The 18,245-nt window shown below is 44.0% G+C and overlaps 1 pseudogene; it reads right to left on the bottom strand.

The window, feature by feature from the left end:
• Positions 1-17,645: 17,645 nt before the first annotated feature.
• LOC121163975 lies at positions 17,646-17,865 on the bottom strand (annotated as a pseudogene).
• Positions 17,866-18,245: the final 380 nt, after the last annotated feature.

The following is an 18,245-nucleotide window of genomic DNA, read 5'->3' as shown; positions in this document are numbered from 1 at the left end:
CTCTGAAGGTGCAAGGACTGGGTGCAGTGAGTGAGTAACGCGGACTGAAATTTAAAGGAGAGCCCGGGGCACTTCCCCTAGCGTCCTACTGTGGTGATCCAGTTTTACTCTCTTGAAGGAGGAGGGTTGACTTTACGAGTGGTAAACCAGGCTGGGTCAGAGGTGAGTAACACTTCCAGAGGTCACTTCCAGAGGTCGCAGCAGACCAAACCAAAATGTTGACAACTGATGAGTCTTAGCAGTTGGGGACATGGACCAATTCTGGAATGAGTCATCTTCCTCCCTCTAAAAGACCAGTGTCCCTGCTGACAAATCTCATGTGACAGTGCCATGCTCTCTGCTAATGAGGTGGAAGGCCCTTCTGCATCCTCAGTACCTGCTAACTGCCTGGAACTGAGCAAACCCTCAGTAACGTGCATGGCTGAAATGCAGCGCAGGGCACTTCCGGCTGGAAAGGGCTGAGCTTGGGAGATAACTGAAGAGCCCAGGGGAATAGAACCATGACCATGGGGCCAGTGGCCCTAGCCTTCCACGGGGGCATTTCACACACTGGAAGTGATCCTTCCCTCTTGCCAGCCACCCTGTGCTATGGTGGAGCCTCTCCTATCTGCAATGTAGAAACAATAATGCCTTCTATTCTGCCTATCTGTTGCCATATCACCAAGTATCTCAGAATTTAATGGTATCAAATAGCTGCCGTTTTATTGTGTCTCACTGTCCAGGGTGGGGCTGGGCTGGGTGACTCTTCTGTTCCATGTGACATCAATGCAGGTCACTGGGTGGTATCCAGCTTACTGGGCAGCTGCCCTGGAAGGTCCAGGATGGCATTACTCACACATCTTGAGCTCTAACCAGATCATTGGCAGACAGGGTTCAGCTGATGCTGTCAGTTGGCACACCGACACCAGGTCCTCCCCATGATGGAGCCCTCTATTTGGTGAGCGAGGTTACTTCTGTTTCTCCAGGAGACCAGAGAAAGCTTCAGGGCTTTTTATGGTCAAATATTTCACTATACTCTAGGGAGAGGTACAGCTGTCCCCCAGGAATGTCCACAGGGAGTTTGTTCCAAGACCTCTCCATGTAGTTGTGATACCAAAATCCTCAGATGCCCAAGTCACCTGTATAGGATGGCAGAGTGTTTACACACAACCCATGCACATCCTCCCCTGAAACTTCATCATGTCTAGGTTGCTTTTGATGATTCAATGTAAACGCTATGTAAATAGTTGTCACACTGCAATGTTTAGGGAATGACGGCAAGAAAAAAAAAGTCTGTACATGTTCGATACAGACAGTGTTGTTAAAAATGTATTTTCAGGGTCAGTGTTGTGGCACAGCAGGTGTTGCCAACTCTAATACAGACATCCCATACTGGAGTGTTGGTTCAAGTCATTGTTGCTCTGCTTGCAATCCCACTCCCGATGAATGCTCCTGGGATAGTAGCAGAAGGCAGCCCAAGTACTTAGACACTTGGCATCCACATAGGTGACCAAGGAGTCCTAGGCTTCAGGCTTTGGCCTTGCTCAGCTATGGCTATTGGGCCATTTAGGGCGTGAACTAGTCAATGGAGAAGTCTGTCTTACTTTCTTTTCTCTCTTTCTGTTACTCTGCCTTTCGAGTAAATAAGTTCTCATATTCAACCACAGGTAGTTGAATCTTCAGATGAGGAACCTGCAGACTCACAGCACCAGCTGTTTACCAAGACCACCTAAATCCAACAGGAAGGAACACAGGTTCCATGCCTTTATGGAGAAAACAATCTAAACTTTGCAGCTATGTTGAAAACTTCAGCCCTTCCTCCAATGGAAAGCATTTAGTACAATTTCTGGCATGCAGTAGGTACCTATAATGTTGGCGACTTTTCTCCATCTTCTGTCTGGTGGAAGGATAATCCAAGCTTATGACCCAGAATTTCACAACAAGATAGCTTGTATCAGATAGGAAATTTTAGTCACAAGAATAGCAAACTAACATGAAGTGCCTCCAACAATAAAATCATTTATTACCTACACAACAGGAAGACTGGAGTTAGAATGATTCCATTTAGCTGCCCAATTGTATCATCCAGGAGTCAGGTTAATCTTTTCATCCTTGTATCCTCTGCCTGTTAACTCCCCTTCCTAAGACAGACACCCTCGTGGTGCCAGGCTGGTATCTGTAGCCCTGAGAATCATGTGCAACTAAGAACGGAGGCGCAGACTCCCTTGTCGCTGTATATAAGCAATGCAAATTTTGAGAGACCCTCACAGAAGACTTCTGCCTGCCACACCTTGATCCAAGCCCAAACCATTCATTGGCCAAGAATGAGATCACCATGACTGGCTTAGAACAGACTTTTAAAAGATTTATTTTTATTGGAAAGTCAGATTTCCAGAGAGAAGGAGGGACAGAGAGAAAGATCTTTCACCTACTGGTTTACTCCCCAAGTAACTGCAAAGCCCAGAGCTGAGCTGATCTGAAGCTAGGAGCCAAGAGCTTCTGCAGGGTCTTCCACATGGGTGCAGGGTCCCAAGGCTTTGAGCCGTCCTTGACTGTTTTCCTAGGCCACAGGCAGGGAGCAAGAAGGGAAGTGGAGCAGCTGGACATGAACTGGCACCCATATGAGATCCCAGAGCATGCAAGGTGAGAACTTTAGCCACTAGGTGACTGTGCTAATCAGCATTTAACCTCTAATAGGATCCCTGACAAGCTCTGTTCACTTGGACCAGGTTAATAAAATTAGGCTCTCAATGATGAGAAAGAAGACAGAGACTGGTCTGTGAGTAGACAGGCAACAGGGTCTTTCACAGGTCACATCGTGGCTTAGACATCACAACCTTTCGTCTACTCATTTCCTCCTCATGTGGCTGGCACCTGGCATGGTGCAGGGCCTGGGCATTTCCCTAGTAAGCATTGCAAGTTATTCTTCTGATGGTCAAGTGAGAGAGAGCAGAGAATGAATGCAAGAAGATGCAAAGATAGGGCAGACATCTCCACCTGCAGTGCCTAGGCCAGTAGGTTGGGTCTGAGCACCAGGATGAGGGCATGGATGGCAAAGGGACAGCCATTGTGGGAAGCAGCACCCACGTTTCTCAGCAGCTGGAATCAGATCTCTGTGACCCAGCAACCCTACTTCACTGTATAACCAAAGAAATTGAACTCAGTGTATTGAGTCCTCATCACCACCTTATTCACAATAGGCAAGACAGAGAGTCAGCCTAAGGGTGCATTAAATGGAAGGATGAGTCAAAACAATGTGGTACATCCATAAAGGAATGTTAATCAGTTTAAAAAAAAAAATTGGAATTTCCATCATTTGTGATACACGGTTGATTTTAGAGGACATTTGGTTTGGTGAAATAAGCCAGACACAAAAGGACAATTACTGTATGACTTTACTTATAAGTACAATCTGAAAAATGTTGAACTCATAGATGTAAGAAAGAAAAAACCAGTAATTGTTACCAGGGGATGGGGTGAGGGGCAGGTATGGGGTGCAAAGACAAATGAGGGGTGGATGGAGAGGGCAAAGACATTGATGAATGAGTGTGAAGTCCCAGTTAGCGGGAGAAAGTTCTGGTATCCTATTGCACAGTGTGGTGACTATAACTAATAAATAGCTAATAGGATTATAAATATTTTCACCACAAAGAAAGAATAACTAATCAAGGCGATAAATACGCTAATTGGACCAAACTGATCATTTTTCACCATGTACAAATAAAATCACAACATCGAATTGTATACCACGCATACAAACACAAAATTATTACATATCAATTAGAAACAAAATAAAAAAACGAAAAGAAAGAAAAGGCAAAGGATCCAAACACTAGGCCAACTTTTACTTTGAGCCGTGATTTAAGTCTCCTGGGCGGGGCCAGAACTGGGATTGGTGAGCAGATAGCACTGAGCCCGACGAAGCAAGCCATTTGGCTTTTCTGGCCCTGTTCCTGGCTGAGAGCCAAGGGCAGCAGCTTTCAGACTCTTTAGGAACCTCTGAACTGAAGCGGTAAGAATCATTTCTTTGGTCCCTGGCCCGCTTCCCTCTTGATCCTCAACTGCCTTGTATGACCTGACAGGGCTTCTAATTCTGACTGGACGGGTGCACCCTGGACTTGGGCACTTGGCTCAGGCCATTCCATCCGGTCTCTGACCAGAGGGTGCCTTTTCTAGTGTCACAGCACTTGCGGCCAGGACTGGTTCAACCCTGCTGTCTTCCTCTTGTCAGCAGGCAGAATTATCCCCCGAGTCTTCTGTGCTCTTTTCCACCGGCTTGCTCCTGGTTCCGCATACACACCATCAGCGGCAGCGCCAGAACAAACCACACCGATATTCAATGGCTTAAGATGATGATGGCAATATTTATTTTGCTCACAGCCCTGCAATTTGGGCAGAACTTGCTCCACTTGGCACCTGCTGCAGCGGCTTCAGGGCTGGGGCTGGCATCCTCTGAAGACTCCTTCTCTTACACATCTGGAGGGTAGTGCCCTTTGGCTGTTGTGCCAGCAGCTGAGCTGACCATGTGACTGCTCAGAGCACACCGGCTGTATGCTGGGCTCAGGTGGAGCATTTTTCAGATTTGGTCATGGAAGTCATAGAGTTTGACCTGTGCTGTAGACAGAGGCCTGTGTGGAAGGGAAGGAAGCGCAGGCCCTTCTCTCCCTGGAGAGAACAGTAGGTGCCTGTTGGGAAAGCTCTAGAGAACCTCACAGCGATGCAGCCACACTGGAAAACATAAGCCGCCGAACACACTCACACAACTGCTTTCTCAGCCCCAAGGCCTTTGCACATTGCTGCTTCTACCAGGAACATTCCTGCCCCCTAATAAAAACTCTCCTCACTTCTTATAGCTTAGCTGAGTCATCATTTCCTCCTTGGCCAGTCTTTCCTAGTTAATGCTTTCCGATTCTTCCTCAAAGCTTATCATAGTTCTAGTTTACATATAAGCATATATGTAAGTGTGTGTATATATACACAAACATATACACACATATATGCAGGTACTCCAAGAGATCCATAGAAAATTGAGTTATAGTTTAACACAAATTTTCTGTTAACTTTGGGAGCCCCTTTCTTTCTGCATTGAATGTGATGTGTATTAAATGTCCTACTCATGCACGCATACACACAGGTACAGTCTGTCTCCATTACATACTCCTAAAAAGAGAAGCTATGGAGCTTGCATTAGTTTATCCCTTGAACTCAGCCTTACTGGGCAATGGGAACAGTAGGAATAATGTATTTATGGAATCAAAAATGCATGGAGGTGGCATTGTGGGACCACAGGTTAAGCCACTGCCTGACACCTGCATTCCATGTTGGAGCTCCAGTGTGAGTCCTGGCTGCTTCCTCTAAGGTGTGAAGGAACACAGATGATGGCTCAAACCCTCCACTCACATGGGAGACCTGGATAGACTTCCAGGCTCCTGGCTTCGTCCTGATCCAGCCCTTACTGTTGGGAGCATTTGCAAAGTGAAACAGTCAATGGAAGATATCTCTCCCTGTCTCACCATTGCATTACCTTTTAATCAGATGAAAATAAATAAGTATTTTTTTCACAAATGCGTAGATGCCCAAGGCTGAATTTTTAGAGCCTCCTGCATTGAAGGTATTGTTCCTGCTGGGATGGAATCTTGACACACAGGTGACAGGAGAGATCCAAGCTTGATACTGGTGTAAGAGCTGACCTCCAGGGCCATAGCAGTGTTAACTGCTTAAGGGCAGTCACTCTTGCCTCACTTGAACAGGCTTGCTTACAAATGCTATGAGTTCATTACATTCTTCTGCACTGGGTAGACCACATAATTCTAGTCTCCCAAAGGGAATCAGAGACCTGCAATACTAAGAAAAAATGCAGGGCTATAAAGGAGTTTGCCTAAGGAGCCAGCCCCTCTCCAGCTACAACCTGCTGGGATTTTCCCTGGGATGATCAAAACATGCTCCATGAGGGAGGGCGTGCATACTTCCCTGTACCAGGTAAAGATTCAAGAAGCAGAAGCTGCAGTTATGCAGGAAGGGGAAATGGGGTCTGCAGTGGGGATGGGAAGAGCTTCCAGGAAGGAAAGAAACACAGCCAGCTTTGCAGTTGAGAGCACCATTCCATGCTAGGTTTCATAACCACCTGCAGAAGATTGGCCAATCTCTCAGTGAGAAGCAACAGAGATAGAAACAAATGGGAGAAGCAGGGTAGGGAGGAACCCAGGTTCCTCCTACAACTGCTCCGGGGGGACTCCACTGGTGCAGGCCACCCAAAGACCACATACATGTTCTCATCCATGCTGTTTCCTGGTTCCTATGGCTCCAAAGCAAGTCTACATGTGGGGACAAAGGGCTCCAAAGCCAGTCCAGACCTTGCCCCCTCTGCCTCTTATAAGGAGAAGTGCCCAAAAATAGGAATCAAACTCAAGGTTCTGAACAGGAGTTGTTAGTTTTAGAGCATGTGTCATAGGACCTCTGGCCATCTATTGAAGGGAATGAATACCTTCTCAAGGTCCATATTTTGCTTTAATTGCATTAAATAAAATATACCAGTTTAATTGCAAATTTCTACTATTGACCAACATGGAATGATAGAGACCAGATTTGCTTTCCTCCCCAAGATAACTAAAAAATTACACAACACACAGGAAATCATGGCTGTCCAAAGACTATTAAACAGCAAAAGGCAATGACGCATGGGAGATGAGAAACAAGCTAGGTAGATGGTGACTTGCCCACTTTGCTGACAGTAGAGTTTCTACACTGTGGAAGATGGTGGGTTTTGCTGAATTCAGGAGAGGCAGCACAGGAAAAGGGGTAAGCCATATAGCTGTGAGCTACAAAGCAGAAAGCCTGAGAGGAGAGAAGTGCATGGAGGGGGCTCCTTTGTCTTCAGCTGAGCATAGCTGAGTGCATGGGCATAAAGATACCTTTGCAGGGCCTGGCGGTGTGGCCTAACAGCTAAAGTCCTCAGCTTGAACGCCCCGGGATCCCATATGGGCGCCAGTTCTAATCCTGGCAGCTCCACTTCCCATCCAGCTCTCTGCTTGTGGCCTGGGAAGGCAGTTGAGGACAGCCCGAGGCTTTGGGACCCTGCACCTGCGTGGGAGACCCGGAGGGGGTTCCTGGATCCTGGCTTCGGATCGGCATAGCATTGGCTGTTGTGCTCACTTGGGGAGTGAATCATCAGACGGAGGGTCTTCCTCTCTGTCTCTCCTCCTCTCTGTATATCTGACTTTCCAATGAAAATAAATAAATCTTTAAAAAAAAAAAAAGATATCTTTGCAAAGCCAGGAAAGTACCACTGGAAAGGAATAAATGAAACAAGTCTTTTTAAAAAATATTTGTTTATTTTTATTGAAAAGTCAGATATACAGAGAGGAGAAGAGACAGAGAGGAAGATCTTCCCTCCAATGATTTACTCCCCAAGTGGCTGCAGCCGCCAGAGCACAACTGAGCTGAAGCCAGGAACCAGGGCTCTCTTCTGGGTCTCCCACACAGGTGTAGAGTCCCAAGGCTTTGGGCCATCCTCAACTGCTTTCCCAGACCACAAGCAGGGAGCTGGATGGGAAGCAGAGCTGCCAAGATTATAACTGGTGTCCCTATGGGATCCCATCACGTGCAAGGCCTAGACCACTAGACCACTGCACCGGGCTCTCAAAACAAGTCTTGAGGCTCCCATGACATCAAAACTGGTACCTGTTCTCATTAACTAAAGTGCGTCAGGTTGAGTAACTCAAAATGATTTTGTTTTTGTAGCAGAGAAAATTTGTGTCTAAATTAAACACTACTCTGGGTCTGACCCAGTATGATTTACAAGCAAGACTTAAAAATTCAATTTCCGGAACAAAGTCCAAGAGTAGTTAGGATATTTGTAAGAATGCAAAACTGCCCAGCACTGAAAAGACAAATCAATGTCCAGCATGTGAAAAAGAAAAAAAATGGCCATGCATGTGAAGCATCAGAATGAAACCCTTAAGTGTAACAATCACTCAATCAAAACTGATTTGGAAATAACGCGGATGATAGAATTAGCAGGATGGAAGAGTGAAACAGTTATATTCAAGAAACTAGGTGAAAGGTTGAACATAAGAAGAGATATATCTAAGATGCTTTAAAAAATTTTTAGGCATGTGGGCCTGACACCGGAGCCTAGTAGCTAAAGTTCTCTCCTTGACCTGCTGGGATCCCATATGAGCACCAGTTCTAATCCTGGCAGCTCCACTTCCCATCTAGTTCCTTGTCTGTGGCCTGGGAAAGCAGTCAAGGATGGTCCAAAGCCTTGGAACCCTGCACCTGTGTGGGAGACCCAGAAGAGGGTCCTGGCTCCTGGCTTCAGCTCAGTTGTGCTCTGGCGGCTGCAGCCACTTGGGGAGTGAATCATTGGACAGAAGATCTTTCTCTCTGTTTCTCCTCCTCTCTGTATATCTGACTTTCCAATAAAAAGAAAAATAAATCTTAAAAAATTTTAGATATGAAACCTACAATGTCTACGATGAAATATATTCTACATTGTGTTAACATAATGACATGTTACCAAAATGATTAGTGAATTTACAAATAGCAATGAAAACTACAAAATAAAGCACAAAGAGAAAGTACTTAAAGATGAATGAAGAGGACTCAGTGTGAGAGCTCAATGGCTAAGTGCCTTGCAAGCACCAAGAACCCCTATGGGTGCCACTTACCTGAATAGAATTCTGTGCACTAAAACATAACTTAGTAAGAACATACTTAAGACCGCTAATAAAGAAAAACATTTTAAAGCCAGCAGAGATAAGAGAGACTTTGTACATGAGAACATAGAAACTATAATAAAATTCTTGTAGGACACAGACAAGGCAGAAGAGAGTTGAGTAAGATCCTTCAAGTACTGAAAAAAACAAAATAACAAATATATCGGCAACTTAGAATTCTAGAATCAGAAAAAGATAATCAAGATCAGAAGTGAGTACCTCACCAGAAAAGACAGCAAATACATGTGTCGGGAGACGGACAGCCTCTCATTGTTAGGGAATTCTATCTTAGGAAGACATTGAGATCCCAGAGCACACCTATGAGACCGGCTGGAATCCCAAACTCAGGCACTCGCACCTGCTAGGGATACAGTCATAGGAAAAGATGCTCAACTTTCTCCTCTGGGAATTCCACACAGGTATGTGGAGCCACAGCAATGCTCATGTGTGCTGGCCCTGAAGGAAAGCCACTTTGGATGGTACCAAACGAAACACACTTTCACCATAGAAACCAACAGTCACACTCTTTGGCGTTTACCCTAATGAGTAGAAGACTTTTGTCCACACAGAAACCTGCACATGAATGTTGAGAGCAAGTCCAACCATAAAGGCAAAAACTTGGGAACCACCAGAATGTCTTCTAGCAGGTAGCTACACACACTGTATCTATACAGAAAAATACTCTAAAGAAGGCCTAGTTTTTTAATTGAAGAAAAAGACATTTTTAGATATTCAAAAATTGAAGGAAATCGTCAACTATAAACTTATACAACAAGAAATACTAAAAGTAGTCCTCAGATGGAATAAAATTATATCAGTTGGAAATCCAAATCTACACAAAGGATAAAAGGGTATCAGAAATGTTAAGATGAACAAATATATGACTTCTTTCATATGAATATCCTAGAAAGATATGTGTCTGGCATGCTCAGATGCACATGGGGGTGGGAGGGAGACGTGATGACCAGCTCATCCAGGCCAGCAGGGGAATCAGAGGATAGAAAGCAGAACAGGTTGGACAACTCTCTTGGCCAAGCTTTGCAACATATTTCTGGGTCTGTGGATGCACTAAGGTGGACTTTGTCAGCCAATAGACCTTGGGAAGATTTTCTCAACCCTGGAGCAATGAAATCAGAAACTTCTCAGATCTATCAAAACCACTCAAGTAATACCTCTGGAACGCTCTTAGAGACCCACATCAGGACCTCTAAGGTTTCATCAAAGGACTGTCCTCCATCCCTGGGTGCTGATGTAGTTTGACAGCAAGGAGCAGCCCAGACACAGGAGAAACAAAAAACCCTGAAACTTACGTCCTATCCACCTTCGTCCATCCCTGACCCTCCTCACCCTAATCAGAGGGCTGAATGGAAACAATATTAAAAAGAAAAAAAATTTAAGAGAGATGTTTGTCTGTTTAAAGCAAAATTATTAACAATATATCTGGGGCCAAAGCCTTGGGACCCTGCACCTATTCAGGAGACCTGGAAGAGGCTCTGGGCTTTGGATGGGCTCAGCTCAGCTCCGGCCATTGCAGTCGCTTGGGGAGTGAATCAGAGGATCGAAGATCTTTGTCTCTCTCCTCTGTGTATCTGAATTTTCAATAAAGATAAATCTAACAAAAAAATATATAAAGACATATAATGTAAATAGGAAGGGAAAAAGCTGAACTAGCAGTGCTAATATCAAATAAATTAGACTTAATAACAAATAACGTTACCAGAAATAAAGATCAATCATTTCAAAATTATATTTCTGCATGTTCACAAGAAGCAATTGGAAACTGAGATATAAAAATATCACTTTTAGTGGCTTAAAAATACAGCACTAGCATCAAATGAGAAATAACTAGGGATATATATATCAAAACATGTAAGACTTGTATGCTAAACAGTTTAAAATATTGTTAAAACAAGTTTTAAAAGGCCTTTCTCATTGTCAGATGTGGGTTGCACATAGTAACTTCTTTCCAAAGTATACAGAACAGAAGATGGAACAAGGAGAATGGCCTGACAGTGGAGAAACAGCTAGAAAATCAAATCATAAACTATGGTGATATGTGTTTAATATGACGTGGTGCAAATGGTACTTTAACCCTCTTGTCTTCCACTGAATAATCCATATCTCAAGTCTAATGAGAAAAACAGGAGATAAATTCCAGTAGTGTGACATACTAACTGACTAACAAAATTCTTGAAACTGTCAAGGTCATCAGACAAAGAATGTTTGAGAAAGTGTTGCTATCAAGAGAAGGCTAAGGAGACATCTCCACTAAGTGTGAGGGGATGCCCTGTTTGTGATTCTAGAAGAACAGAATGCTTGACGAGAGCTAAGGAAGTTGGAATACAGTATGGGCTTCAGTTAGTAGTAAGGTGTCAGGGCACATATATACAGGAATACTCTGTACTCTTTTCCATCATCCTGTGACAAACTATTCTAAACAGCAAAATCTTCTAAACCGGCAGGGGTGGACACCTGGCTCAGCAGTTAGGACACTGGGATGCCTGCATCCTGTATTAAAATGCCTGGTTTGAAGCCTTGCCCCTCCACTTTTGATCCAGTTTCCTGATGATATGCCCCCTGAAGGGCAGCAGGCTGAAGTACTTAGATCTTTGCCACGAATCTGGGAAACCCAGATTAAGTTCCAGGTTTCTGGCTTCAGCCTGGCTGGGCCAGCCCTGGCTGTTACAGGTATTTGTGCAATAAACCAATACATGAAGATTCTCTGTCAGTCTCACTTCCTCTCTGTTTCTATCTCTGCCTTTCAAATAAAATAGAAAAATAAAAATGAAAAAGGCCTAAACGAGCAAAAGGTTTATTCTGTTAGTGAGTGAAAAACTCAATTTCATTAAAATGTCAGTTTTCCTCAAATTGATCTGAATCAGAGATAGGCAAACTGTGCCCCACAGGCCAAATTCCACCTGCAATCTGTTTTTGCAAAGCGAGTTCTGTTAGAACGCGGCACACGCACACGTGTTCCTGCGCTGCCTGTGGGTGAGCTCATGCTGTGATGGCGGAGTGCAGTAGCTGAATCAAGGACCAAAGCAGGTCGTTTCTGGTTCTTTATAGAAAAGACATCTCTGACCCCTGACATAATCCAATCCTTAACTAAAAATTGCCAAGAGGATGTTGTATAGAAACTGACAAGCTGATTCTAAAAATTCCTATGAAAATAAATACAATTAAAAAAAAACTTTTAAAAGTAAAAATAAGGGATTTATACTCACTAACCCGAAGTTTATTATAAAAAAGCACAATTAAGACAATATAATATACTGGTGGAAAGATAAGCAGCTAGGTTGGGGAAGAGTTCAGAAATAGACTCACATACATCTGATTGACCAATTTCCCACAGAAATACAAAGACACTTTAGTGGAGGAATAGTTGTATTTTCAGTAAATAATGCTTGATGAATTGGATATCTGTATGAGAAAGTAAAAAACATAACCATGACTTGCTTGCACTTTATGCAAAAAGTAGTTAAAATGAGTCACGGACCTAAATGTTTATATTAACACTATAAAACTTGGAGTGAGGGCGGCAAATAGCCTAGTGGCTGAAGTCCTCGCCTTGCACGTGCTTGGATCCCATCTGGGCACTGGTTCTAATCCCGGCAGCCCTACTTCCCATCCAGCTCCCTGCTTGCGGCCTGGGAAAGCAGTGAAAGACAGCCCAAGGCCTTGGGACCTTGCACCCATGTGGGAGATCTGGAAAAGGCTCTTGGCTCCTGGCTTCGGATCAACTGAGCTCTGGCTGTTGTCACTTGGGGAGTGAATCATTGGACAAAAGATCTTCCCCTCTCTCTTCCTCTCTGCATATCCAATTTTCCAATGAAAACAGATAAATGTTTTTTAAAAAAAACTTGTAGGGTAAATAAAAGGAGAATATCTTTGTGGTTTTTTGCCTAAAGTTTCCTTAGATTTAACATTTTTTTAAAATCCACAAAAGGAAAAAATGGTAATTCATGTTTGTTCAAAACTAAGAATTTCTGCTTTTTAAAAATACTAGTAAAAGAATAAACGGATAAACTACAGATCGAAAGCAAATATTCCCAATTGTTATTCCTACCAAAGGAATTCTATCCAGAACATATAAAAACTCTCAAAATACAGTAAGAAGAAAATAAGGAATCCAATTGAAAACGGAGAAAAGGCAAACAAGTGTGACACCAATGAAGAAAATAATAAAGCAATGCAAACTATAGGGTCCAGTGCAAAAGTTCTCACTTTGCATGCACTAGGATCCCATATGGGTGCTGGGTTGTATTCCGGCTACTCCACTTCCCATCCAGCTCCCTGCTTGTGGCCTGGGAAAGCAATTGAGGACGGCCCAAAGCCTTGGGACCCTGTACCGGTATGGAATACCAGAAAGAAGCTCCTGGCTCCTGGCTTCGGATTGGCTCAGCTCCAGGCATTGTGGCCACTTGGGGAGTGAACCAGTAGAAAAGATCTTTCAGTCTCTCCTCTCTGTGTATCTGCCTTTCCAATAAAAATGAATCTTTAAAAAAGTAAAGTAAATGTAAACTAAAATCAGAGTGAGGTTAATGCCCACACTTTATTTTTCAGTATGCCTAAAATTGGGGAAAGACTATTTCAAGTGATGTCAAGGGTTTGGGGTAACTGGAACTCTCCTATCCTGCTTACTGATGGGAATCATCCATGCTAGCCTACTTTGAGAAGACAATTTTTAGTTTTGTAAGAAATTATAGACATATTCGCTAGGCGCCAGGGCCACCCGTGACTCTAAAATTCCACATGGGCACCAAATCCTGGCTGCTCCACTTTTAATTCAGCTCCCTTCTAAGGGCTTGGGAAAGCAGCAGAAGATGACTTACCTATTTGGCCCTGGTATCCTTGCGGCAGAACAGGAAGAAACTGCTGGATAACAGCTCTGAATGTGCCCAGCTTCGGCTGTGGTTACCGTTTGGAGAGTGACCCAGCATTTGGATAATCCATCTCTCCACCCTCTCCGTAACACTGCCTTTCAAATAAATAAATCAATCTGAAGAAAAAAGACGTTTTCTGCCTTTTTGTCTATTTGACTTAAGGCTTATTTTGACATTTTGTCTATTTGACTTAACCATTCCACTGCTAGGTAATTACCCAAGAGAAATGAAGGCATGTGTGTGCACCCGGCTCTACATCAACATTCAGCACAGCTTTATTGATAATAACCAGGATCTGAAAGCAGCATAAATGCCCATCAGCAGGAGATAGACAAACAGACTGATGTGTATCTACACACTACAATACTACTCAAAAAATGAAAGGAAGAAACTTAATACAGCAATAGGAAAGAATATAAAATTGCGATGTTGAATGAAAGAAATCAGGCTTTTTATTCTGTTCAGATAAAGTTCTAGAAAATTCAAACTAGCCTAGAGTTACTTAAAAAAAAAAAAAACCCTGGGGATGGGATTAGATCTGAGGAAGAAGGGAAGTGGATTATGAAGGTACAAAGTGGAAACAATTTCATGAGCATATATTTAAGACTTCTCAAATGATGAATCTAGGTCTAGCTCCATGGCTCAGCAATAAAATTCTCTCCTTGCAACTCTGGGATCACATATAGGCATTGGTTCATATCCGGGCTGTTCCACTTCCCACCCAGCTCCCTGCTCGTGGCCCAGGAAAGCAATCGAGGACGGCCCAAAGCTTTGGGACCCTGCACCCACATGGAAGGCCCAGAGGAAGATCTGGGATCCTGGCTTCTGACCACTGTGGCCATTTTGGGGAGTGAACCCATGGATGGAAGACCTTTCTCTCTCCTTCTCTCTATAAATTTGATTTTCCAATGAAAATAAATAAATCTTTAAAAAAATGTTGATGACTTGTTGTATCAGTAACTTAGGCTGCTATTACAAAAGATCTCAGACTACTAAGTGGCTTCAATGTCAGAAATTTATTTCTTCGCAGTTTCAGAACATTCAAGACCAAGATGCCTGCCAGGTGCTTTGTGGGAAGGGCTGTTGTTGGCTTGCAAACAGCCAGCTCCTTGCATGTCCTGACAAGGTAATTCCTCTGTGTGCACCTGCTGGTGTCTCCTCCTCTTCTTAGTAGGACTTTAGTCCTACGGATTAGGACCAACCCTGAGGCCTTTATTTAACCTGAATCACTTCCATACAGGCCCCACCTCCAAATGTTGCCACTCTTAAGGAGTTAAGGCTTCATTCAGAAATCTGAATAGGACATTGTTTGGTCCATACAATATGAAATGCCTGGTGTTCCATCACATATCAATGATACACTGGTAAAGACACTAAACATAATTTTCAAAATCACACAAAATTACCAAAGAGATCAATTCTTTGAAAGTGAAGCTGTCAAAATATTTGTATAGCCTACATTTGCATTGTGGTTTTTATCTGTTTCTTTCTTTTAAAGATTTATTTATTTTTATTGCAAAATCAGATATATAGAGAGAGGAGACAAGAGAGAGAAAAAAAGATCTTTCATTCAATGATTCATTCCCCAAGTGGTTGCAACGGCCGGAGCTGCGCCAATCCACAGCCAGGAGCCAGGAGCCAGGAGCCTCTTCCAAGGGTCCCACACAGGTGCAGGGTCCCAAGGCCTAGGGCTGTGCTTCACTGCTTTCCCAGGGCACAGCAGGGAACTGGGCGGGAAGAGGTGTTGCTGGGATTAGAACTGACACCCATATGGGATCCTGGTGTGTTCAAGGTGAGGGCTTTAACCACTTGGCCACCATGCCGGGCCTTTTTATTTGTTTCTTAAGGCACATAACAATACTTATTTAGTTAGTTAGTTAGTTAGTTTAGAATTAATGATGAGTGGGAATGATATTTTGAGTTCTCTGTAACTGATATGATAGAACATGAAAGTGCCTGTGTTTTTTGGTAGCATTAACATCAGCCTCACTGTCTACAAATGACACTGTAATTCATGATCTACATTTGTAATAGAAGGAAATGACACATTCCAATTAGAGTTTATTTTTCATTAAAGACCCCTGAATCATGCCCAGGTTAGCCCGTTGTACAAGGCTCACTTAGCTCAGGGTACAGAGCCCAGCCCTGAGTCACCAAAGTGATGCTCCCCTCTGCCTGCTATTGCTTCAGTGGAGTACACCGCCCCACATTTATAGAAATATGGATTTTGTGGACTCTGTTGTGGTCTGAGGAATACATATTAGGATTATCCAGGAGGGTGGACAGGCAGTGTAGACTCTACCTGCCTGTGCTACCCCTCCAGAACAGATCCTTACTCTCTGCTGAATGTCCTAACAGTAGAGTCAAGCAGGATCCCTTGCTAGGGTTTCTGGAAGAGTCTCCTGCAGTGTCTAGAACCCATGGTTGCCATGGTGGCGGCTGGAATGCTGTCATTCTTGCTGAAGATCCAGGCACGCTGAGTCTCTACAGTTCTGGGGAGGTGCTCTGTCTTGAAGAGGCCTGGGGCAGAAAAAAACATAAAGAGCCCCAACGGCCAAAGAGGAAGTCAGCCTGCTTCAGCCCATTGAAAGGGACCAGGAATTAGGGAAGGAGTTGAGAGTTCCTACAGGAGCAGAGTGGAAGCAACTCCGAGAGCCCAAGTGCGAGGGTAATGAGTCGAGTCATGCTATAGATGGATTCTGTGCTAGATCCCTGTGTCCAGAGGACAGAGCCCGGGAATTGGGAGGGAAGCTGAGATGCCTTCGCTAGCCAATGGGGAGGGCAGCTGAGTGTGCCTAACGTGGCTGATGATCGACAGGAAGAGCAAGGGAAAGCAGAAGAGTGGAACAGTAGCTCACCCCCCAGTGCTGTCTTATCTGCCAGGCCAGATGAACAGGGGTTTAAATGTTCTCTTTGTGCGGTAGACACTTTGCTGCAGCCAGTTAATCTGGTTTGGGGTCTGGATCAAATCCTGGAGACTCTGCTTCCCATCCAGCCTCGTGCTGATCCATTCTGGGAGGCAGTGCATGACGGCTCAAGCACTCGGGTCCTTGGCACGGGGTGGGACACCCAGCTGGAGCTGTGGGATTTTGCCATAGCACTAGCTGCTGCAGACATTTGGGGAGTGAACCACCAATAGAAGATTCTCTCTCTCTCTCTCTCTCTCTCTCTCTCTCTGTTTCTGTTGCTCTGCCTTTGAACTGGGTGAAAAAAAATTTTTTTTAAGGAAGGAAAACTAAGCCACATTAAATAAATAAATAAAATTATATTTAATGTTAGTAATAGCATTACTTCCATTCTAAATATACATATGTATGTACAGCTGAAAAACAGAAAAACATAGACAACGAAGTAAAAATTATCCCTAATTCTATCATTTAGGAAATCAACACTAATGATACTTCGGGACATCCTCTTAGTTGTTATTGTTGTTGTTATTATTTTGAGAAAGAGAAAGCAGGAGAGTTTCCATTTACTGGCTCATTTCCTAATCACCTGCAACAGACATGGCTGGGTCAGGCTGAAGCAGAAGCCGGGGGATTCCACTCGGGTCTTCCAGGTGGATGACAGAAATGCAGGTTTTTTTTTTTTTTTAAGGATTTATTTACTTGTATTGCAACCTCAGATATACAGAGAGGAGCAAAGACAGAGAGGAATATCTTCCATTCACTGATTCACTCCCCAAGTAACTGCAACGGCCAGAACTGTACTGAGCCAAAGTCAGGAACCTGAAGCTTCATCCAGGTCTCCCATACAGGGGCAGGGTCCCAAGGCTTTGGGCCGTCCTTCACTGTTTTCCCAGGCCATAAGCAGGGAGCTGGATGGGAAGTGGAGCTTCTGGGATTAGAACTGGTACCCATATGGGATCCTGGCGTGTGCAAGGCAAAGATGTTAGCCACTAGACTACCATGCCGGGCCCAGAAATACAATTGTTATGCTATCGCCACTGCGTCCCAGGGTCTGCAACAGCAAGACGCTGGAGTCAGGAGCAGGTACATGGGCATCTTTGTGTGTTTTTTTTTTTTTATTGAAGTTCTTTATGTACAAAGAGCCGTCATGATTTTCCAAAGCGTCGATGTCTTGCAGCATCCATTCAAGGAACATGACTTAAACCAACTTGATGAAGCCGATATCCTCGGTGTACTGATGAAAACACTGGCGGCACACGTTCAGGCTGTATTTCCAGATCAGACTGTGCCCGTTGGAGTGTACTGGCAAGAGTGGGAGCCCTGGCCGAATTTGCACGGTTGACTCCAGCAGAACTGCTGCTGACCCATCCTGTCCTCGCGAGAGCGGTGGAGAAAGAAGCATCTTTGTGTTTTAACCACCAGGCTAAATGCCCGTGTCTCACACATTTTTAATAACAGTTGCATTTTTTTCTAAAGATTTCTCCAGTACATGTTGTTTCATAACCAGCAATAATGGAACATACCTAGCCAGATCTCATCAGAATGACGTTTCATGATTCGAGAGGTGCATGAGGTATTTTTAGAGAAGAAAAGAGCTGTCAGACATCATGCTCAGATCCTTCCCTAAAATGCACCCCAATGTAGCCTCTGGATACAGACTCACAGAGATCTGCCAGGAGAACCGCCTCAATGCCCTCAGTGAACACCGACCTGGAGGAAGGAGGCGTGGTGGGACTCAGGAGGCTTTTTGTTTTTTT

The sequence above is a fragment of the Ochotona curzoniae genome, unplaced genomic scaffold, assembly GCF_017591425.1.
Source record: "Ochotona curzoniae isolate NIBS_2020 unplaced genomic scaffold, NIBS_Ocur_1.0 contig_66, whole genome shotgun sequence".
NCBI classification, from domain to species: Eukaryota; Metazoa; Chordata; class Mammalia; order Lagomorpha; family Ochotonidae; genus Ochotona; species Ochotona curzoniae.
Note: the sequence above shows the minus strand (reverse complement) of the source record. Positions and strands in the feature narration are given on the sequence as shown.